Source organism: Idiotropiscis lumnitzeri, unplaced genomic scaffold, assembly GCF_059441095.1.
Source record: "Idiotropiscis lumnitzeri isolate Australia: NSW breed Sydney's pygmy pipehorse unplaced genomic scaffold, RoL_Ilum_1.0 HiC_scaffold_35, whole genome shotgun sequence".
Lineage (NCBI taxonomy): Eukaryota > Metazoa > Chordata > Actinopteri > Syngnathiformes > Syngnathidae > Idiotropiscis > Idiotropiscis lumnitzeri.
In genome coordinates this window covers 1383002-1406899 of record NW_028283573.1, presented here as the reverse complement: position 1 = coordinate 1406899, position 23898 = coordinate 1383002, and the positions used below count along the sequence as shown (strand labels likewise).

The window sequence follows — 23898 nt, the reverse complement described above, 5'->3', positions numbered from 1 at the left end:
TACTTCACAAAAGCCATTAATGTGCATTAGAAAGACAACGTTTGGCTTTTTAAAAAAATATATTATTATTTTTAATCTTCAAACTCGCCCAGCTGTTGTCCATCTGCGATACGTGCATTTGTTGCATTTACAAAAAAAAGAAAAAAGCGTCCCGACACCAGCAGCGCGCGCACTGGAGAACAAGCTGCGCGCCCCCGCGAGGTAGTGCGAGTATATGAATGTGTGTGTGTGTGTGTGTGTGTGGTAGTGGAGCGAGTCGATCCGAGAGAAAGAGAGAGAGAGAGAGAGAGAAAGAGGAATCGGTGCGAAACGAGAGCAGGCGGCGATCGGGACTCCATCCGGAGACGAGGTGGTAGAGGAGAAAGCATCTCTGCTCGTGGACACTCCCACGCGTGGACCAGTAAAAGCAAGGTAAGCCCGCTCGCTGATTTTGTACACTTCATAATGCATCCGTGTTACAGTATTAAAATAAAAAGAAGAAAAAAACACGTGGATGGCTTTCGCTGTCAGGAGTTTGTGCACGAGAGAGATAGCTCGGCAGCTTCTGCAAAAGCGTCCAAATGACGTGAAGCATCCATACGTGCATGTTGTAACGGAAGTGCATATTTATTTGAAAGCCGACGAACTATGTTATAGCTGATAGCTTCCAGGTTGTGCTCAGAATTCTGCACTTTGTGAGGTGTCAGGAGGAGTTGATTGCATGGACAGATAAATAATAATAATGCTACGTTTTGATTTGCTATTGTGGTTTATACTTCATATTGAGTGCTGCTGTTCCCAGAATTTTGCCCCTCTACTATCAGAAATGGTCAAAAGTACTCGAAATTCACAGCAGACAATCACAGTGTATCCCAGAGCACTTTGTCGTTAAAGATCATCAGGTGTGTCTCATGAGACGGCCAATTTAACTCACACGGTCCGAAATAATGTATCTTTTTTCGTCCATCTATGCCAGCGATGTATAGTGACAGACAGAACAATTAAATGGTCTTTCACTCCATGGCAGACGGTACAATGAACCTGTGTATCGACTTATTTCTGTTCATACAGTTTTGATTTTCATGAAACCGGTCCAGAGACAAGATTCCGCTCTAGTCAGTGATTAGCACGTATGCTTCAATGTTTTTTATGAGTTGGGGTTTTGAATCTTGGTCCAAGGCTTTCACGATATCTCCTGTTTCTTGGCCACAGTCAACTAGGATGGGCTCCAGCTCGCCTTGAAAGACAAAAAGTGCAGTTGATGCTATGAAGCTAAATGATATTGTGAATGTCGTCGGTGTGCGTACAAGTTCTGAGCTCTCGCCCCACACATAGGGGTCCACATATAAGGGAAGCACGTTGTTTTGTTTTTAGCATCAGTATTCAAAATATCCAACTATAGTATCAACGTTGCCCTTTATTGGTATCGTTCTACGGTATCAACGGTATCGATATATGGTATCCATCAATGGCGAAGGTACTCGAGAGCCAGCCTGTTTTTGGATGTCACCCTCCTCTAACACACCGGATTCAAATGATCAGGATCGTTATTATCTGGTCCTCGAGAGCCGCCACACTTGCGTCAAATGATCAGATAACAATCTTGATCACCTGAATAATGTGTATAAGAGGTGGGAGATATCTAAAAGAGGCTGGATAGGTGATCTCAAATTCTGGACTTGTGCACACATAATCTGTGGTATCAATGTTGTCAAACTATGATCTCAAATTTATTGACGCATGGTATCAATTGGTCCAGATATCTGTGTCATCGATGGTATCGATATATGGATTCAATCAAGTCAAGTGTGTGTTTAGTCTACACGTATCGGCATAGAGAGACATTGACAGTTGACAGTTGTTTTTTGGCCCATTGTCGTCGAAAAACCCGCACACACAAATCTCTAAGCTGCTTTTCTCGTCCACATTTTTAATTCCCCCTCATGTTCATATCACCACTCGTGACAACGGTTTGTTTGCTTCTCAATCTGATGAAAGGCCCTCACCATCGCCCCCCCCTCCCCCCGCCCCCTTGAGGTTCACCACCAACACCCCGTTCCGTGTGTTCCTCCTTGCAAAACAACTGCGCATTTCCACCCCCCCCCTAAAGTTCCCCCCTCCCTCCTCTTCATCCCTCTGTCTGGTTAAAGCTTCAGTCAAAGGGGGTCCTCACGATCATACACCCCCCTCCTCCCCCCTCCTCTGCCTCCTTCTACCCCATGTTCCCGCTCATCCCCAGACACTTTCACACACACACACCACACACACACGTAGACAGGCTGCACACTTTCGCTCCTTGTTCAAATAGACACATTAATGCCAATGCTAATGACCCCCCTGGCTTCATTGTTCCTCCTGCGCTCTCAACGCACTGACACACTTTCGAGTAATGTTTGTGCACCCCGAGCAGACTACTGTTAATCTGTGTAAGAAGATAACGGTATCCCCGCTACTATGGGGGCCTTATGTCGAGTTGAATGTAAAAACAGGAATGACACACTTGGAGTTGTTGGAGTTTTGGGATTGGTTTTGTCTGTACAGTCGTGGTGGGAAGTAAGAAAGTAGATATGTACAATACTGTACAACTTTATTTATATTGCGCATTTCACAAGAGCTGGAGCTGTAACAAAGCGCGTTCCATAAGGTGTCATTTAAATGAGCAGGAAATTAGAACACAAATTAAAACAGTAGATACCAGAAGAGCAGCAGAACAGCGACAGTCTCATGTTGAGTCGAAAGCTAAAGAAAAAAAATGTGTTTTCAAACGAGTTTTAAAAGAGGACAGAGAGGGGGCGGAGCTAACATTTTAATGGAAGCTCATTCCATAGGGAAGGTCCGGCAACAGAAAAGGCACGATCCCCCTCTGATGCTGCGCTTAGTCCTCGGCACCTCAAACTGCATTTGGTTCGCCGACCTGAGGCAGCGGGCAGGTGCGTAGGGGTGGAGGAGCTCGGAGAGGTACGCGGGAGCGAGGCCATTTAAAGATTTGAAGACGAACGGAAGTATCTTAAAATGAACTCTAAAGTTCACTGGGAGTCAGTGACGAGAGGCCAAGATTGAGGTGATGCGATCTGTCTTCTGAGATCCATTAAATGGCGAGCAGCTGCATTTTGCACCAGTGGCTGGCTGACTCCAAAATAAAGTGCATTACAGTAATCTAGCCTAGATGTAACACAGCTGCCAAAGATAAAACGAAGCTGGGTCGAATGAAGTCAACGTATGTACTTTCTACTCCTTACTTGGTCAAAATAGGCTTGTTACGTTTTACAACCCGAGGACGAAATGGCGTACAAAAAAAGACGGTAATAGAAAGAGGTCATTAGTTGTATCCCAGTTGTCTCGGCATGATGTGAAAAATCAGGACTAGATAGTGGCCTACATCGAGCTGCCATCTTAACTTTCACCCGCAGCAGCTGCAATTGGCACCAGGCGGGGGGAGATTTGCATAACCGAGGGATTATCAGCGCACACGTTGGGGGTTATTGCGGCAGGACCAGTCAGTCACCCCGTTGGCCTAAAACCAGTGCCTGAGGGGGCTGTGGGAAAAGCTTGGGTGTTGGAGAGAAAATGCCACCGATTTCATATCGTGGGTTGGCGAAGGCATGCAGACTGTCATCAAGGCGCCTTCTGTAAACCGCCGTCTGTGGCACGGTGACCGCCGCCGACCGTGGGTCGGGACAAAGTGTCTCACAGAGAAGAGCTACTCTGTGTCACTGGTGCTGACGTGGAGAACGTCATTGCTGAGAGGAAGTGGTATGCGACCCGGAGGCTTGTTATGTGGTGATCTGTTTGCTCCATGACTCGGTTTGAGTCGTCTAATATGCCCCTTTGTGGAAACGGTACGGTTAATCTTACTTCACTGATCACTTCATCGTCACTAACTGATGGACTGTTGATGTGTGTGCTAGTCCTGAACGGACACAATCTGGAGCAACCTAGCGCCGTACTACCACGTCAGGGGCCAAATCTCCGGGGACTGATGAGGAGGCCCATGCGGATCCATTAGTGTCACCAGTGATCTGGACGTTCCTTCCCAGCGGTCCAGTCACACAGTCTCACACTGTCAACGCCTAGACCCGCACAAGCCGTGTTCGTCGTATTTTAGGACGGATGAGGCCCTCATTAGCGAGGCACGGAGGGAATAGAAGACCCCCTTAAACGCAACCCCTTTCTTGTTCACGGCTGCCTGAACACTAGCTCAAGTTGTAGTTTGGGCAAAGCTGTGCCGGGAGCGGATGAGTACATGCGAAGATTAAAATGCACGTTCTTCCGCACGGTGTGAATGGGGGGTCTCGATGGTCGCAAGCTGGTGGGCAACAATTAGAGTTTCACGCTCAGTTAGGCGTCAGGTCTAACGGGGATTGATGCGCCGTTGCGATTCTGCCTCCGCACAGCTGCAACTGTTGATGTTTCCATGCGCCTGATGATTATCAGAAGAGGATGGTGACAGGTGACTCATAAACACTGATTTGAGGTGATTTATGTGTTTTTAAGCGCTTAAAAGAAGTCGCAGCTGCTCTGGCATGTCCTCCTTTGCAAAAAACAGCGACAGGGTGGGAGAACCATCACTGGGAGGGGGCGGTTCATCAATAGTTTGTTGTGGCTTGTGAGGCGGACTACACACATAATGAAAATCAGCCAAAATTTGGACCCTTACTCTTCTTTAAAGATGACAGCGACCAATGGCCCGATTGTTGAATCCCTCTAAAAGATTAGCAAGCGATTATCCTGTGGTGTGGGGTAGCGTTAAAAATTATTTTTATAGTCGGGGCCGAAGCGAACCCAGAACCCCAGGTAGCCTCGCCTCTTGTATTTTGTCGACTACTACTCTTGATTACTGTAATGCACTTTATTTTGGAGTCAGCCAGTCCTCCCTCAAGCGCCTCCAAATGGTGCAAAATTCTGCCAGTCGCCTTTTAAATGGAGCTCGGATGTCGGAGTATTTTTGGGGGACATTCCGGCTTCTCGGTGGCACTATGCTGCCTCTCACAAGTTTGTTTTCGTACCAAAACACAAAAATTTGTCCCTTGCTTCTCATTCTTCATAGTCAGATGTATCATTCTTGGTTTCACAAAGCCTGTGTACGATTCAGAATGAATAAAAAATTCCAGGCATAGTTGGGTTTTGCTTGATGAGTTAGATGGCGACTTGAGAGTGGCTTCTGTTTTCGGACAATGGCTGATGTTGACATACGGTGTGGTAGTCCTTGGATGACCCCGATCTTTACACCAGTGGCTTTTTACACCATGGCAGTCGTCAAGCTCAATCAATGCCGGTTGCCCCGGGAACGCCATTATCACCCTTGTCCGGTTATTACAGTCTTAACTGCGGAACAAAGCATTAGTGATGCTCTTTTGTGTCCGAACAAATGCATTTAAGTGACAGCGGCTCCCTTTTCAAGTCGAGATAATGGAATGTGCTGTTGTGGGTTTTACTGCGTCGATCTGACCACCCCCCAAAAAAATCTAATTTGACTTTCAAGATGTTTATATGGACTTTGGGTCAATAACTGTTGATTTATTTGGTCAGGTGTGATCACGGTAATCAAAACGGAGTTCAGATCAAGCAGTCTCAGACCATCTTGTTTGGTTCCGGTGAAAATTTGACCGTGCAGTGATCGCAAATTGTGAATAAACCTGTTCACTGCTTTTGACTTAATGAATGCGATCTTGAGATGCTTTGGCACCAATAGCCCCCCCCTCCCTCCCCAGTCAGATGAAGTTCACAGTACAACTTGGGTGTCAGACTTTCTGTTTGACGTGCTTGCCCCATGTTGCATCGGCCTACCCGTGGTTCCGGCCAACTCCGACTAGCAGCAGATGTTGGGGAGACATCCCAGAGATGACCTGGTGACAACCCACTCAAAGCACCGCTGCTTCCCTTCTTGTCATGAGCCGGAATTGGCCTGTACTCTACTGGCAGGGGGTTCGCCGGCCAAATTTACAGGGATTTGAGACTGAATGCGTTCAAGCCTTCCTCTCATTTGCATAAAATCTCAAGAAAAAAAACCCCGTGTCTGCACATCCCGTTCTGGGATGCGACTGGCTTTTGTTGCCTAATGGCTCAGCAAATGTATCCTGCAGCTCTTTTTCTGATTCGAACGCCGGCCTGCCAAGAAATCCGCCCAAGCTTCCACACTCTTACAGGCCGCCTTGAAAGCCTACAGCCTGTCGAAACGGGAGGAAGGCGTTGTGAGATAAGCGGCGAGGAGGCGTAGATTAACGAGTTGCCTCAGCACATGATGCAACAACGATTGAATCCACTGGAAAGTGGGAGACACTCATGAATAAAGTTGACATGGAAACACAAAGTGGTTTTGCCATGGTTCAGAAGGCTCGCTGACCTCAAGATCTTATTTAGGCCATGCCTCCTAATGCCATTACCCACTGCTCATTGACCCCTCCCACGATCCATCCGAGGGTAAAACACTATGTTCGCAACTCGGCAGCCACCACCGAAGGGCCCTTAATCCCGGAGAGATGACAGCTTGGCTCGAGATGCCGGTGAAACCAATGGGCTTTTCTTTCCCTCTTTTTCATCCTATAACACCCCCCCTCGTACCCCCGCCCCTCCCTCACTCACCACCCATCCCCATACACAGCCCCAGGAACCTTGGGAAAAAATCCCCAGGGGGAGACAAAGGAACGGGATGGTAAACAAATCCTAGTCTAGATCGGCGATCCCGCCATTGAGCGGAGAGTGAATTGGCACGTCACAAAACACAATGACGGCCTTGGCTGTCTTGTTTTGTCCGGATATGTTGTCTTGTTTTGTTTTTTTTTTTACATAATCTATACCAGATAATCTTTGGCCAGGCTTCATGACTATTAGGAAAGATTGGGGTCCGAAAAATCTTACATTTGGTTCTGCTTCCAAACATTCTCATTTTTGGTTCACTTGTCGGAAGTTCCGTTGATTTATTGAGTCATTTTGTTTTATGGATTGTATATTTTACGCAAAGCCAGTGGAGGAAGTGCCTCTTATGGCAAATATCCACGTAGGAAATTGATTGATCCCAAAACTATAAACGACTTGTTTCTGCAAATGTTTGTTAACCAATCACGCTCACCGACATTTTTAATGACAGTCCATCTATCATGATAATATCAAAGAGTTAAACATTTGACATCGTCCCCTTTTCCGCCAAGAACGTGATTGTTCTCAAGCACCCTGTGTGAGCAACTTTGCCCATGAAAATGATTTATGGTGAACCCCCCCATAAGGGGACCACCATAAAACAGCGTGTGCTGCGTGTGTGTGTGTGTGTCTGTCGGACCAATTTCGGCTCAAATGCAAGCTATGGAAGAGCAATCATCGTAATCTCATGGAGGTCAGTTTTCTGCCGGCTTGCCTGAGCGAGGCGTCTTTAGAAACTGGGAGATTGTAATTGCGAGAGAGATAATTCCTGGCTGCAGATCGGATTCTGAAGAGGAGGAGATGTTGGTCGGGATTGTGTGGGTGGAGGAGAGATAAATGGAAGCTTGATTTATTTGCATTTTGTTTTGATTCCACTAAGCAGTAATGTTTCAGTTTGTTTTTCCCTTTATGAAAGGTCCCAATATCCCTTTGCATCCCAATTTGAAATACTCTTTCTTTTTGGTATTGAGTGCAGTTAGCGTAATTTCCGGACTATAAGGTGCACCCGTATATAAGCCGTAGCAACTCTTTTTTTGGGAAAAAAAAAGACTTACAAGCCGGAACAGGGAACTTTGCTGGTTAAAAGAGAACAGACCCAAGAGAGAAAAAAAAATCAAGATTTATTTGGTGTATTTTCTGAACTATAGAGCGTCCCCTACTGGAGAAAGAAAAAGCCATACCGTTGTATTAGCTGCATGGAAAAAAAAGTAGCGGCTTATAGTCCGGAAAATGCAGTATATGCTACGTTCTTCTTGGATACGGTACCACTCTGTTTATGGGAGGGTCCTGGTTTTACGGACGGACTACCGTTCTTACTGCTGTGACGTAACCAGAATCAAATCAGCGAATGCCACAGTCTATCACTAACTGCAATTTGTTATCTGTCTTTACTCGTGCTTTGACTGGCGACCAATCTCGGACGACCAATCTTTCCCAACAAAAGCAAAACGTAGAACGTGAATACATTGGGTGATTTGGACGATGTGATCCTGCCTAGCCCTTTGAGGCACCTCATGCAATATATTTTACTCTTTGTCGTATCACTTTTATTGAACCCATAAAAAGATGGAGAAGTCCCAATTTGCCGCAGAAATAGGAAAAAGCTAGCTCCCATTCCTTTGAATGAATCCGACTCGGTACTTCCGTATACTTTTCACCTCAGGCTTTGTTATTTGATTGATCGTGTATACGTGCCCTCCAATTGGTTGGCCACAAGTCCAGGATGTACCCTGCCTCTCAAGTCATCTTCGGGTCCAGCTCACTCAGACCCAGGACGGATGGATGGACCCCAAAGGGGATTTGTTTGTTTTGTGTAGTTTGGTAAATTTGCTAATCGTCTTCTTAGACCTCTCCTCAGCAGGAAGAGGCGGTTTCATTTCATTTATTTTTTTCACATCTCTTTAGCCTCACAATCCCGCCTTTGTCAAGTTGGATCCCGATGGTTGAATGGTGTCCCTTCCATTGGTTTTGTGCTGGCAGACATTCAAAAGCCTTCCCACGTGAAGTCGACCCAATGCTCGGCACTTCAAGGTTGGCTGCTTCTGGGGGCGGCTCAGGGCAAAAGGCACAATGACCGCCATCTCGTCATTGAGCGCGCTCGCTCCTCAAAGGAGTTCACGGGCGCGTCGGACAACGCCTCCACAGGCAGAAATGAGACACTTTTACTCATTGGCCGTTTGTGATGCATGACCGAGGTGGTCTTTTCTCGGCAGCTCACGGTCAACGAGTCTTGATTGTCGTCGAAAAGTCAATGCGTGGCGACGTCAAGGGGCGCTCTTTAGATGTTCGCCCTTTCATGAAAAATGGCATACGAAATGAGTTTGCTCATGTCCCAAGCACAGTCGAAAGCTTTTTAAAAGATTATTAGTATTTTATTTTTGAAAAAGTGCTATTGCAGTAAAATTGACCATTTGCCATGATGAAATGAAGCCAAGCTTTTAAAATGCTTATGGATTTATTCCAACCACTTCTATAAGCTACGTTTGTGCTCATGGGATTGAAATAGCTGAGTGGTCTTTGACTGATGAGTCTCCAATCTCTTGATTTTGTTGCTCGCTTTACTTTGCGTTAATTGCTTTCCCATGCAAAAGTATATAAGAACAATAGCTGCTAGCGTCTCTGATTTTAGTCTCCATTCTTGTCACGCACATTTTGGTGACTGAGCGTTGACAACTTGCAACTCTAAAAGTAGTTCAGGTCATTTGTAATGTACACGAAAAACTACAAGCGAGACAAACACTTTGTAAAGAGTTGTTGAATTTGGAATAAACGCGCAGAGGCGGTCGTAACTCGCCAATTGTTTAGAACGCTTTTAAGTGTTTTGGCAGTTTGAAGACACGTTTGTGGCAAGACTGAGAATACGCACCACACCCAATGGAAAAACGATTAAAAACTCGAGTAGCTCTCAAGCTATTATCGTGACTTGAGCGAGAACCATTTAGAGTCATTTTGAACATCAGAATATTGTATTTTCCCGACGATAAGCTGCTACTTTTTTCCTTGATGTTGACGCATGCGGCTAATACAACAGTGCGGCTTTTCTGTGGATTTTTCTTTCACCAGTAGGGCGCGCTCTATAGTTCAGAAAAACCGCTAAATAAATCTTTTTTTTTTTTTTCCTTGGGTCTGTTCGATTTTAATTAGCAAAGTTGTTACCGTGTTGAAAGGCACTCTTTTAACAATCTGTTTATGTACCTTTATGTGGATTCACAGTACAAAATCGTTCTCTGCATGCAGTAAACAACTCTTTTTTTTTTTTCAACGGAGGCGATTTACAGTCTGGTGCGACTTTTTTTTTGTTTTTCCCCCCAAAAATAGTTGCTGCGGCTTATATACAGGTGCGCCTTATAGGCTGGAAAATGCAATAAACAAAAATATTTTGTTAATAAATTAAATAATAAATAATATCTTAAATCAGTCCATTCAGAAGTACTAATGATTTTTTTTAAACCATAAAACTAACAATGTACTGAGCTAATAAAAATAAATAATAAAGAGGAGCCTTCTTCGCTGGCAACATCCCACTTTTTTTTAGTGCATTTGCACCGTGTCCCCAAAAAAAGCATCGTTCATTAAGCCCGTGAAGGATTCGGCATCGTAGAAAGGTGAAAAGATTTGCTTTCAGTGGACTCTCTCAAGATGATGGTGCAATTGTCACGTTGCCGCCAGCGCTAGTTTTCTTCTAAAGTGGCCCGTGTAATGGGAATATCTCCTGTTCGTCGTGCAATCGATGCAATTCCAAATGTCTCTTCTTTTTTTTTCCCTCTCAGATACTTTGCTAATAAAAACACCAGAATACCCGGGACATTTTTTTTTTCTTCTCTGATCCGGCCTTCAGGCCAACTATTAGCATTCATTATATCCAGTTCCTTATTTCCTGACTAGTCGTAAAACATCGTCGCTTGCAGATTTGTCCAATCAGACCAGAATAAAACAACTGCATGCAGGTTGAACTGATTTGGATTTTCCACGGCCGTCAGCAGCGAAAAAAAAAAAAAAATCTAATTAAGCCTTCGGCATCCCAAGTCAAACTCCTCAGGATTACCCCCTCGCCCTGCAATCCAAACCCCCAACCCTGGGAGAGAGTGATAACTAGTCTCTCCTAATCTCAAGCCGGCGTGAGCTGTGAAGAGCTGATGATGAAATCAGCGCAAAGCGTCGGCAACAACGGACGGTGTCGGATCAGGTTATCTGGCCAGTCGGAAGACCCGACGGCTAAATTACGCGTCCGACATCGGCAGTTTGAGAGTCGCCTGACCGTCTTAATGTTCAAGCGCCCCGGCAGGATGGCGCTCATGTTGCTACCGGGACGACGGCGTGTTGCGGGGTGATAATGATTTTCGAAAAAAAAAAAAAAATGATGTCATGCTGAGTTTTCTCTAAATCGCTCGCAATCCCTTTGTGCTTTGAAGTCAAATTAAAACGGTTGTCTGCAGGCTTGGAAACAAGGACACAAATGAAGTCTACCCTAAAACTCTTTAGCTTGAAATTAAAGCCAAGAAAGTAGATTCCACTTTTCCACTATTTACCCCCCCCCCCTCTCTGGGTACTCCAATTTCCTCCCAGTTAACAAAAAATGTTTGCTTCATTGAAGACTCTAAGTTCCACCAGACCGGGGTGGAGTTCACCTCTGGGATAGGTCCCAGGTCATTCGAGACCGAAATGAGGTGCTGCAAAAAAAAAAGAAAAAGAAAAGGATGGATTCAGTCAAGTTCGTCTTGGCAAAGGGGGAAAAAAAAAAGCATTTTTGGGCCTTAAAAATTTTTCATTCTGTTGAGCAGATCGATGCAGAAATATCAATGGCGTGATACTAGCCTTTGTCGATCCTACAATCAATACTTAGGACAAGTTATTTGCATTATTTCGACTAAATCCATATGACAGAAATGAATTTTAAAATTTTTCGTAGAATAATTTTTATTTACAATTAAGTTGCTATTCTGGAACACAATTTGAGTTTGCGTCATGGCAGCGTACGGAGGAAAAAAAAAATTGCATGGAATCGGATATTTTCAGATGAGGATCAAGCTGCTTATGTTTTTAAAATGCACACATTGCTGAACTTTCCTCACCGGGATCATCCCAAACGACCAACTTCATACCCGTAAAAAATAAAAAAAATTGAAAATTTGAATAAAAAAAAAAAAATCAAAGGATAGCTTCTAAATTATTGCATCCTTGTGATTTATTGTGTGGAATTGCAGCAAAATGAAGTCGATCAGACGACTCATCGCAGCTCTTCAGTTTGATTGACGCTGCCAATCAGACGTGGTCAAATAGTATAAAAGTGTCTCTGAACAATTGCGCGCCGACCCGCCTTCAGTCACACCTCCTTCATTCCCTGCCGCGCCTCTCGTCAATTCGCGCGGGTGCAACCTCACCATATTTGTGTTTTTTGTGATGCAAAATCGTGGAATGTGATTGATGTGAATGAGTGGAAAGAAATGGCAGTGTTCACGGTCTACTAGGAGGGGAACGGAAATTGTCTTTGAATGTGAAAACAAATGGACTGGAATGCATGCAAACTCAATTAGAAGATTATAAAAAAATAAAAAATAATATTTTGAGTCAAAATGCCCAATCGAAAATGAATTGTGAATCATACCACATGAATTTCCCTCACCATTAACAAGTATGTACTCTCGCTGCCAGAATTGATCGTACCTTCTCAGTTGGAACAATCACTAAAAGAAAAGTTTGTTCTTTAATTGCCTGAATTTGTTAGAGTGCTCTCTCCGCTATTAGGCACAATTAAAAACAAGCATCTTGACGCTCAAGGCCTTCGAGGCTTTTTCTGCTGGCCTAACAAAATCAAGAAATCAAGATCATATTCTTCACATTGGTGTCATATTATATCCTAGTGTTTTATTTTTAGGTGAGAGTTTTTATCCAATCAGAATTCAGCTGGCTCCTGTTGCCAGGCAGATTTCATGATACCAGAAGCACGCACTATTTGTCCGAGACCTGAAGATACAATCGTGCGGGCATCCCTTCTGTGTCTCAAGGGGGCTTTTATAGTTGATCGACAGTTGCGATAACCAATCAGATCACCAGTTGGTTACAGTGAGCTTTCTCGCCTGAAGGTGATGAAAGCGCCTTGTGATTGGATACTCAAATGTGAGGGGGCGGCTCTATGCGGAATCAACACACCCGCTAGTCGAAACTGGCGACCGTTCGAAAATCTTAAATGCATTATTGCTTTTTTTAAACCACAATGGCCGTCCCAAAACTTTTGGAGGATTCTGAATAACGTTGGCTTTGTCTAGCGTCCTTTACAATCTTGTGATGGGGCGAATATACGGAGGCTTCCCGCAGATTGCTTTACAGTACCGGATGATTTATGACTCGGTGTCAGTAACACCTACAGCATGTGGCTGGATCCGAAATAACTGAGCGGAGCGCCTTCCCGCCTCATTCCGACAACTCACTGCGGCGTTCAAACCCGCTCGGCTGCACTCCGATTGGACGCGAAAGCTCATTAGGTTGTGACTGTCGTTTTGTTACTTGACTCTTGTTTAGCTGCAGCCCAGAGTCGGCGGGTCGCTCGCGGGTTTATCAGAGCGCAAACCCTCCAAGCTCGGTGTCACGGTCAAAGCCGGCGCTGAAAAATCTTGGCTCGCCTTCAATGGCTCTTTCACTGCCACTTGGTGACAATGCATTTCTTCCGTGCCATAAAGCAGATGCTGCATTATATAAGCGCACGATGCCGTTTCCAGCCCCGAAACTGTTTACCATTTGAAAGGCACGCCGGGATCAGGATGCCGAGCACTGTGCGAAGCTTTTTGGACTCGCCACTCCGCAGTGAGTGCGCAGGAAGCCCTGCACACTCGTTGGCTAGGCCTGGCCTCTTTTATTGATTTATTTATTTATTTGCAGGGCTCCGTGGATTACTGTTGCATGAAATGAACTTGCCAGGTCGCAAACACCTGCCTTGTTTGAGTGAAGCTTATCCCATGAATGTGTTAATGCGCTCTTATCTGCAATCCCGGACCTGAAAGTCAACAAATCACGAGGCGAAGAAGTGAAACCGACTCTGTGAAAGTCAAGTGGTTCCATGATTGTCCGTTTTTTTATTTTTGTGTGTGTCTCTTGTTTTATTGTGCCGTTGACGAGTTTCCGTCCAACATGGTTGCCCTCGAGGGTTCTTATATGGTGGAGTTTTTACGACGTAGTTAAACCAGCACTGCAGCTTGATTTGCAGCATCTTTTCCATGACGTCACGGGTGACCAAAATGCGGTTCGAGGGCTGTTTTTCGACATTACGATGTCTTTGTATTTATTGGCTTATCATAGTTGGACTTTTACCTTTTAAGCGTGTTTAGTAAAAAAAACAAAAAGGTGAGTAAGATAAAATAATTCACCATTATGAAAATGCGTGTCGTGACTATGCAGCAGCGCTCAGTTTTGTTGCTGTCCTCACACTCCTCTGAAATAAATTGTCCCTTCTTTAATATTTTCGGATGCTTATCCAGACGCAAATTCTCATTTTCGCATTTTTTCCTTTTTCCAATTTTGACAAACCGACTGCCCGACTGAAGTCACTGAGGACTTGTATATATTTTTTTAGAGCTGTCTAGAGATTAAATTTTATAAACTAATTAATCGCAAAAAATGTCCATGATTAATTCCATTTAATCGCCTTTTTTTAACTACTATTTTTTCATAAAGCGTTTAACAGATATTTACTTGATAATATCGCTGAATTTTTGCAAAATCACCGAATATGAAATATATTTAATTTAAAGACTGTTCTAATAGCCTTCTTTGATCCTTGAATAGTCATTTTTCTTTGAAACATTTCTCAAAACTGCCCACAAGCATCAACACTCCAGCAGTGTTAGTTTGCAAAGCCCAGTGTTAACTTGCACCGGGCGTTTTGTGATGAAACGATGTGCTCAAAATGTACAGCTAATACGGTACAATATTTGCAAATTATGCAAATTATTTTTAAAATCGACCTGAGTTAAAATATTTAATTGAGTTAAAAAAATTTGATTCATCTCCAGCGTTAACGCTTTAATTTTGACAGCCCTAATATTTTCATAAAGAGAATTCTTGATCGAAACCTGTCAAAAGAAAATATAAGTGCCCTTGCGAACACCCCGTTGAGCCGAGTCAAGCAGGCATGACCCTCAACGACTAATTGAGCAAAGCCTTGAAAGCGTCTCAGTAGCCAGGCGGTCAACCTCGGCAATCCAGACCAATCCCAGACGTCATTTCAAGACCTGGAGACAGGTGGCACTCGGCGTCGCGACTCTTGTCCAATGGCGCTCGCTTTCAGTCGCCAAACGCCACTCGTACTGGTTTTATCCTCGCTTCCAAAAGCCTCGTTGAGGCGTTTTGTGCTTGTCAGTCATGTCAAGGACACGGATCGAGCATGTCAAGAGTCCGGGGAAATGGCGCAATTGCTTCACAGCTGACAGTGAGAAAAAAAAATCCTGTCTTGGTACGGAGAACAGAAAGTAAGAAAAGGAGGTTAAGAAGTCACATCGTAGAGAAAGTCACAAATCCTGTTTTAGCATACGCCAGGACATTTATTTTCCCTTTCGATTGTTTCAGCAACTATGCTGAGGCGACGCTCGTCTGTCACAAAAGTATTAATTTGAGCGACGGCGGCTCGGTCAAAGACAATAGCGCGCGCCAGCTTGCAGTTGAATTAACCTCAATGATTATGCAGATTTGGGGAAAGAAAAGAGCAATTGTTCTGAATGCCTCTGAAGACCCCCTCCACACACACACGCACGCACACGAACATTCTAAGTACTTAACATCCAAGTCAATAAATTGCAAGAGAATTCATCATCTAACTTCTCGAATAAAAACAAATATAGCTTGTGCCTCCCAAGGTCAAACATTCTCGCTGATAGCGACTGTCGAACGGCCTAATGGACGCATGCGAGTGCATTATCCAACGCCAGCAGCAAAGCTAATCCATTTTCACCAAACATTTGAAGGGAATTTACTTCCAAGTGTTTCCAATAAAGTGCTAATGGTTCATTTGATCAATAAGTTCATCTTTTCCCCGGCTAAATTCCAAAGGTACTTTGGCCTCGAGTCAGACGGCCGTGTATTCTTGACAGAGGCTAGCGTCGGCTTTGTGAACAACAATGATCGTGCTAAAATAAGATAAGCTGTTAGCATGACAGCAAACAAAGATAGTTGAAGTATGAGAGTAAATTGACACATTCTAAGACTATGATAAAGGGAAAAGGGAGTTTAGCTATTTTTTTAGCATGTTAGCTAGTATTTAATGGCAAACCTAGTTAATCAAAGGACATTTAAACACTTGAAAGAAGCTAACAAACTATTTGTTTGGCTCAATATCAAGCTAGAGGTGGAAATAGTTTAGTCTGATTGCTGACATGCTAAGCTAATCTAAGGTTAGCTTTTATTTCAGCCACCTAGCAAGCCACAATTAGAAGTGGTTGAGCTAGAAATGTAATTTTCTTTAGTCAAAGGTGTGATTGTTGACATACTAAACTAAGATATGCTATTATTTCATTGTAACTATGAAATATTAAGATAAGCTAAGCGAAAATAAACCCGTTAGCAAGCCAACATTTAGATATTAAGGCAGAAAAGTAAATTAAAAAACTTCTGACCTAAGCAAATTTGTCCTTTCAGCCTTTTTACAAGCCAACATTTTCAGGTGAACGTGATCAACAGACTCGGCTAAACGGAGCCTAGCCAAAATTCAGAAGCAGTGGCTAAGGTACGGAAGGGAAAACTGTAAATTCAAACATGTGCTAACATAAGCTACAATAAGACAATGATACAAGCCTTTTGAAAATAAGATCGAGACGGTTGTGAACATTTGGTTCTACAAAACAAGATCACATCTAAAATTTTGACTCTTTGTTATTTTAAGACATTGGCCAGAAATGTGTGCACTTTTACCACTTTTCTCAGTATTTGAAAACAATTGTTACAAAAGCATTACTGGGAATCATCTACAAAAGATCTGTCTCATAATGCTATTCTTATGTAAATCAATAAAAAAAAAATGGACGCACATATTGCCATGTTGGCTAGTTAGCAACAGCTAATGCTAGCCCTGGCGTAACTGAAACATAAATAGACGTTAGAGTAAGACCCAATTCAAGCCATAATTGTTGTTTTATTTCTGTGGCGCAGCATTTTAACGACATCTGATTTGTTTAACTTGGAAAGCAGCCCGATAGAAGAGACGGATTCAAAAAAATCATATCGTCATCGTCGCTGTTTACCGAGCCTATAATTGGTTTAGTAACTGAGGTCATTTTAAAATAATAAGGGCTTCTTCAGTGGTCCAGGTGTGTGTGTGTGTGTGTAATATTCTCCCTTCCTATAAATGCTATCACTTACTCAATGGCAACCTGTGCTGCGGGGATGTATGCATTCTGCCGCCTATCTAGGCGGGCGCGGCTGAATTATTGATGCAGTGTAAATCCAATCTGCCTCGTGGCAGGTGCGCCACGCGCCGGGGTGTGTTGGTGTGTGTTTTTGTGTGTTGGTGTGCGACGCGCATTGTCAGGGAGAGACAGTGCTGCTGTAATTAAAAGGCAGCAGTGTCTACAGCTCTGCCCACACATACGGGCGCACATGACCCGCAGTCGAGAGAGAGAGAAAGGAAAGAAAAAAAAAAAGCAACCTCCTCGCTTTCCTCCACAAACTTTTTACACAATGACACACAGCAGCCGAAAAAGTCTTTCTCTGCTGTCAGAAACTAATGGAGGAAGGTCATTAGGAGCAACGAGGAGCATAGCGAGTGAGCGTTGATGGACAGGGGGCTCTCCCTTTATTGGCTACGGGAATAGACGGGGGGGTAGAATTTTTTTGGAAGTGTTTTAAATTTTACTGTACAATTAAAATGATTTACAGGTGTCTTACAAAAAAGATCTTTGACATTCTTTGGCCAAAATACAAAAAGGATTTAGAATTACAGCTTACTTTTTCACTCAAAGCATTAGCTGATCCGTGCATGTGGTGCATGCAGCAAATCGCCCAATACAAATATCTCCTGCCCAAACATCGAAATTTGCGGATGTGTCAGTTATTAGAAGCGATCGCTGGGAATCCTGAGAGCTAATGCTAATACATGCTAATGTTGCAGCTTTGCTTACCTTTTGATGTTGATAAACTCTGTCCATTATATGAAAAAAAAGAACGGATCTTCCCCCAACCGAGCTGCCCTGGGCGGAGTGCGTGTGCGTGTGTGTGGGTGTGCGTGTGTGTGGGGGGGGGGCAGTATTATGTGAATGAATGCATACAAAGTTGCGGTAAAACCGAGGTGTGAGGTGCTAGTTTTTGGGTAATTTTGATTCCTACAGCTGCCCGTTTAGGCAGCACTCGAGTTAATTGTAGCCGACTCTCAAAAGGTAAGGTAGAAAAGTTGCAGGGGATGCAGAGATTTGAATGTGCTATTTTTTTTTTTTTAGAATATTTATTTTTTTTTTTTGCTTTTAATATCCGCAGCAGCCCGTTTAGGCAGAAATATATCCGGTGAATTCTGGCTAATTTCTATAAGGTAAGGTGGCAAAGTTGTGTTGTCATCCAAAGTAAACTGCAAACTAGTTGGGCCAAAGTTCATTAGTTGACTTTTGAAAGGCGAGGTACTTCAGAGCAGGGATTCTGAGGTACTCACTTCCTGTTTTTTTTTTATTTAATTTTTTTTTTATATGTGTGTTCTACCGCAGCCCTTTCAGGCAGGAAACAAATCTGGCCCACTTAATTGTCATTTTGTGACGTGAACACTGTTCGCATTTCGCCTCTATCGAACAGATCTGATGTGAATCTTGATGGAATTTCACCAACCCTTTGACTGAATTTCTTTTCTCGCCAGCAGCCTGGTTTATTGGCGGCCACTCCTGATTGGATTACAGTACACACTCTTGTAACACACGTCGGAGATTCCTATGATGTGGAACACACACACACCCACAACCTGCTTGTAGCTTCGGTGGCCTTTTCACTTTGGCCCCCCCTCGTTTGCACCTGACCTCAGGCCCTGCTCGTCTCTTTTAAGTGGGCGTCGCTCACCCTCCCTCTGCATGTTTCTCTCTCTGCACCAACATGATGTGCTGCAGGCTGCTTCAGTCACCCCCCCACTTGCACACCAATACAGCAGCTTCGCGATCCACGGCTACTTCTTTTTCGCCTGTAATTGGAATCCGAGAGAGGAGCGGTTGCGCAACTGTATTTCTATTTTTAAAAAAAACGCACACACTCAGAACCTTATTAATTGGATTTACTCCACTCCAGGAAGTACCGTATTTTCCGGACTATAAACTACTACTTTTTGCCTCGATTTTGAACCGTGCGGCGAATACAACGGTGCGGCTTTTATGTGGATTTTTCTTTCACCAGTAGGGGGCGAACCTGTGGTTCAGAAAATACACAAAATAATCTTGTTTTGTTTTTTTTCTTTTTTTCTCTGTTTTAATGAGCGAAGTCATTGCCTCGTTAAAAGGCACCGTTTTAAGAAGCCTGTATATCGTTTTTTGTTTTTTTTTCCAAAAAGAGTTACACCTTTATAGTCTGGAAAATACGGTAAATGAATCTTTTCCGTCACTGTAGGTTTTATGTTTGGTATTTGACTGATTAAAAAAAAAAAGGGGTGAACATACAAATCATTTAATTTCATCTCAGTTTCAACCAGAAAAAATAGTGCGCTAGTTGTTTTTTTTTTCACTTCGGCAATTTGTAAGTAGGTGTCTGTGTGTGTGTGTGTGTGAGAGTGTGTTGCCTTCCATCTGTCTGATGCGTTCATGCTTTTATTCATCCCGTGGAAAACTCCCTTTATTGCATTTTCTTATTTGATGCCTCTATATTGTTTTTGTTGTTTTTTTTTTTTTTAATCCCACATGCAAGTTCCACCTGCATCTTGCCTTGTGTGACATGCAGCTTCTGATCTGCTTCCTTTTTTTTTTCCGACACTTTGACTTCATGTATGGCAGTGCCGGGATGAGTGTATCGACCTTTTGTGTAATGTTTCTACACAACAGATGCAGGATCTACTTCCAGGTGGGCCAAAGTGATTTACTACCCCTGACCTGAAAGAAAACGATGACAAAACGTATTGTTTGTGTTTGGGGCTGGGCTGCCAGATGAAAAAAAGAATGGAAAAAAAAAAACCCCTCACATTAAACTCGAGGAACCTGTCGCTGAGGAGGATAAATCGACTGAGCTGTAAATAGTTGGACAAAGGAGATCACAAGATGAAGTAGCCACTTTTAAAGAGACAGACTGGGAACCAAAGCATTTGCTTTGTGGAGGGCTTTTTCACGCAGGTATTTTTTTAGGGCCGTAACGATCCAGTATCGAAACAGAAAAAAAAAAATCGCAATGTCGCCATTGAAAAGGCAGAGCTGCAAAAAGCTTGTTTTGTGCCTCCAATCATGGTACAGACAAACGTGTGCAAAGGTGGGGGCCAACCGGACAGTTTCTACTGAGAATCAGTGGGAAATGAGCTTAAAAACAATTTAAACTTTTTGAAAATAATGAAAAAAAAAATCTGTGAATATGCAAATCTGAATTGCAAGTATGCAGAGTCCACTGTATTAATAGGTTACATTAAAACAATTTCCGGTACCAGGTAGTGGTATCGGGCCGATACCAACCGTACATTAAAGTATTGGAGACTCTTGGAGGCTGCCGATACCAGCCATTGATACTTAAGGCAAAGAAAAATAAAAATCTGACGTTGAAGAAGTCCTCTTCGGCAGTAGTTGGTTCTACAGTGCGCCAGTTTGACACATCGGCAAATCACCTGCGTCAGAAAGAGGTTTTGCTTAAATGAAATCTTATTTATTGGTGAGCACTCAATGAGTCAATACTCGTACCGTTATCGGTGTGAAAAAAAAAAGAGGTATCAAAAATCCCTAATTAAATGTATAAATATTTAATCGAATCGAATTGTGGCTCAGAAATCGGTACAAATGAAATATTAACTTTGTATCGAATCGCCCAAAAATGTTTGGCTTGTTTGTCTTACCAGTCGATGACATTTTACCATTCGCCATTCCCTCCATGATTAATTTCCCCCAAATCTCTTTTTTGAATCAGCATACCTGTTGAAATCCAAATTCCAACTCACGTCGACGCAATTTACCCCACGTAAAACATCTTCCTTCCGTCTGACACTTCACACATTCAGGCGAGACAGGTGGCGGTACCGAGTGCGGATGAAGGCGCCATCCCCCTCCTGCTGCTCCAAACGCGCGCCTCAAAATATGGCTTCCAAACGCATGGCGGCAAATGAAAGCAATTAGTTGAAAGCGACACACTTGATGTTTGGAGGGGAATGACGCTCATCGGTAAAGCGCGAGCATCGCATCTATCGTGCTCTCACGTGCGGAAAAGATTGAAATGAGCACTGGCGAGGAAGCCAGGGTGGTGTTCTCGCCCGCCTCCACCTTCTGGTCGACGCATATGGTCGCCGGGATCAGCGCGCCAACGTGCCGACTGGGGGGAGGATGATCTCCTGGTCGATGACAGCATGCAGGGGAGGAGACCTGCTCGCTGGGGCTTTTTTTTTTTTGATCCTTTGATGCAGCGGAAAATCCTTTTGGATCACTTCCATGTCCTGCCTTCTTCCCGTGGAGCTTCGCTTATTGGCCGTATAAGCGGCAGTGGCAATTTTTCGATTCCACAAAGGTGGTGCTTTGGAGTCATAAAGTTGCACGAATGCAAATTTTAACGCGCTTTTATTTTCTATTATAGCCGCAAAGTATTCAGGCAGAAGTTCACCTTAACTCTGATTTTGAGGTGCAATCGATTAATCGAATCAAGGGATGAATTTATTTGATAGCCGATTAATCATATCGTTACATTTAAAAAATTGTACAAATCCTCTGAATTTCTCTCGAGAGTAAATCATCTCAGATTTCTGTAGTTCTCCGTGAAAGTGAACTCGGCATTTTTGTCGATTTTTTAAATTTTATTTATTTATTTTTTATTTATTTATTTTTTAATATTTTGACAAACCAGGAAATGAATCATAATCAGTCTGTACATTTTTTGCACTGTCAGTATGGTAAAATGTCATGTTTTTTAATCAAGGTGTGTAAATTGAATTTAAAGAATCGGATTCAACGATTAATCGATAAAATTAATCTATTATTTAAATAATCGGTAGTTGCAGCCCTGAATTTATTCCATCGTGGGCGATGATCAAAATTTTGTTCTAATTCGATTTCTAACGCAACCTGCTTTGGCAGCAAACCAGCAAGGCCAGTAGCGATTTTTATTTTTTTTTTTCGTAGATCGTTTCAGGCAGCAAACTAACCAGGCCGATTTTAACTGACGCTGACTACTGAAAGTTGCGCGGTTGTTGAGGTTTTGATGCGCTACGTTTTGTTCACTTTCAATTTCTAATGCAGTCTGTTTAGGCAACAAACTAGTCGGGCCAAATTTAATCACAGCTGACTTCTAAAATGCGAGTCTTGCAGAGGTAATGACGTGCTCCCTTTTGTTGACTTTTGATCTCTACTGCAGCCTGTTTCGGCAGCCAACTAATTGAACCCAACCTGCGAGCAAAGACGAGAGGGCTGCTCCTCGTGTAAAGTCGGCCCATTGTGCGTGAGTCAGCGTCTCGTCGTGAAAAAGAAATACGACACGGGCGACACCAGAGGTCCTTAAATTTAAGGGATGGTCCGCTGCCTGCGTGTGGTAAATCTCTCCCCCCTTTTGTTTCTTATGTTTTTTTTTTTTATAAATGCCTCCCTCTCTCACGCTTTCTCTTCCTCCATCCTTCTCGTCTTCCCTCCTTCATCCTCGCCGTTGTCTGCGAGCGTGTTAACACTCCAGCCCTGTCAGGGAGCTTCCCGGGCACCATGGAAACCGCCCCTTGCCGCCATTGTTGACCGCCGCGTCTTTGTACGTGCTTGTGTGTGGTTGGGCGGGCTCGAGGGCCGTGTTTGGTTTTTAAGAAGAAAAAAAAAGGCGAGGTCGAGCCGGTCCCAATGAGCATCTTGCTGTAATTCATGTCAATTCCCTCAAGATCGTGACGATTTTGTTTCGCTCATTGTCTCCGAGCCGAAGCCGATGTCTTCCGTGTGGCTCTTCCCGCACTCGAGATTCCTTCGTCCTGCCTTTTATGCTCAGGCTCAATATATCAGCAAACGACTCCTTGTTGTTTTCCTTTCATGAGTTCTGTTGGAAGAGTAAACAGGCGCAAATTGACGAGAGGGCAATTACCGCTGGAGGCAACTTGATGCTAAACATGAGATTTGCAAAGACAGGCCGAATACGGCTCTTGTGGGGTTTTTTTACGTGCTGCTGATTTTGGAGTCGCAAACCCGACACGACTGCCGTCTGATTTCAACGCGGCTTTATGTAGCACATATTTTACACAAACTAACTCAATGTGCTTCACAAAAGCAAAAACGAAGCATTTCCAAACAAAACGGCAAAAACAAAAGCACCTTAACCACATTTAAAGATATTTAAAAGAAAAGAAATGAAAATTTAACAGTGAATTTTGCCGCGTACATTTTACTCTAAAATGACTCAAATTGGTTGCAGTAAAATTTGAGGGTAAAATATTCAGCAAGAAATTCTCAGAGTAAATTTTCTGCTGATTATTTTACTCTGAATTTTTAAATAGTCATTTTAGAGTAAAATATACTTGTAAAACTTTTCTGTGTAACTTTCTAAAGTAACTAAAAGACTGTTCAGTGTTAATTAATTTAAAAATGCTGGAAAAAAACTAGAATCTCAGAAATAGAATTTATTCTTATTTTTTTTTATTTTTCTTCTACAATCTGGACTGAATTCAGTTCTGTTGGCTGCTTTTTCCATTAGCATGCAGCATAACATCAAAATGCCGCTTCACCATGTTTGCTTTGAACTTTGGGCTCCGATAAATGACGGGATTCTGCCGACCTTGGAGCCCTACTGCGTTTAAATTCAATCAACATTTCTTTAAAGTATCCAGGACAAGAGCATTCAGTTATTTATAGACCAGTCGTCAAAATTTGAAGTCCATTTTCTTTTCTTAAGTCAGGATTGTTGTCGCAATATGACGCACGTATTACATCACGCAATGTCAGCGTTTGTTCTCTGATTTGGTCAGGAGACATTCTTTGTCTTCATCCTTGTTTCGGTTTGAGCGTCCTTTTGAAGTTTCCGTTCTTACATTCTGATTATAGCGTCGAGTTGTCGTAAACGCAAAGAGTATAAGACGCCGAATGATCAGCTCAGGCCTTGGCGTGAACTTTCCATTGTTAGAAAACAGCCATTGAAAAATTGTCCTTGTATTGAAGTCGGAACAAAGAGCAGGCTGGGCCACTTTGTCCCCCGTCT

General features: G+C 43.3%; 1 protein-coding gene across 1 annotated transcript in view; it reads left to right on the top strand.

Annotated features, from left to right (window-relative positions):
- Window positions 1-259: 259 nt before the first annotated feature.
- The window catches only part of nrcamb (neuronal cell adhesion molecule b), a 70484-nt gene continuing 46845 nt past the window's right edge, over window positions 260-23898 (top strand). The window contains exon 1 of the mRNA XM_088287323.1: window positions 260-411. The gene's annotated coding sequence lies outside the window, so the exon portion shown is untranslated. The remainder of the gene's footprint in view (window positions 412-23898) is intronic.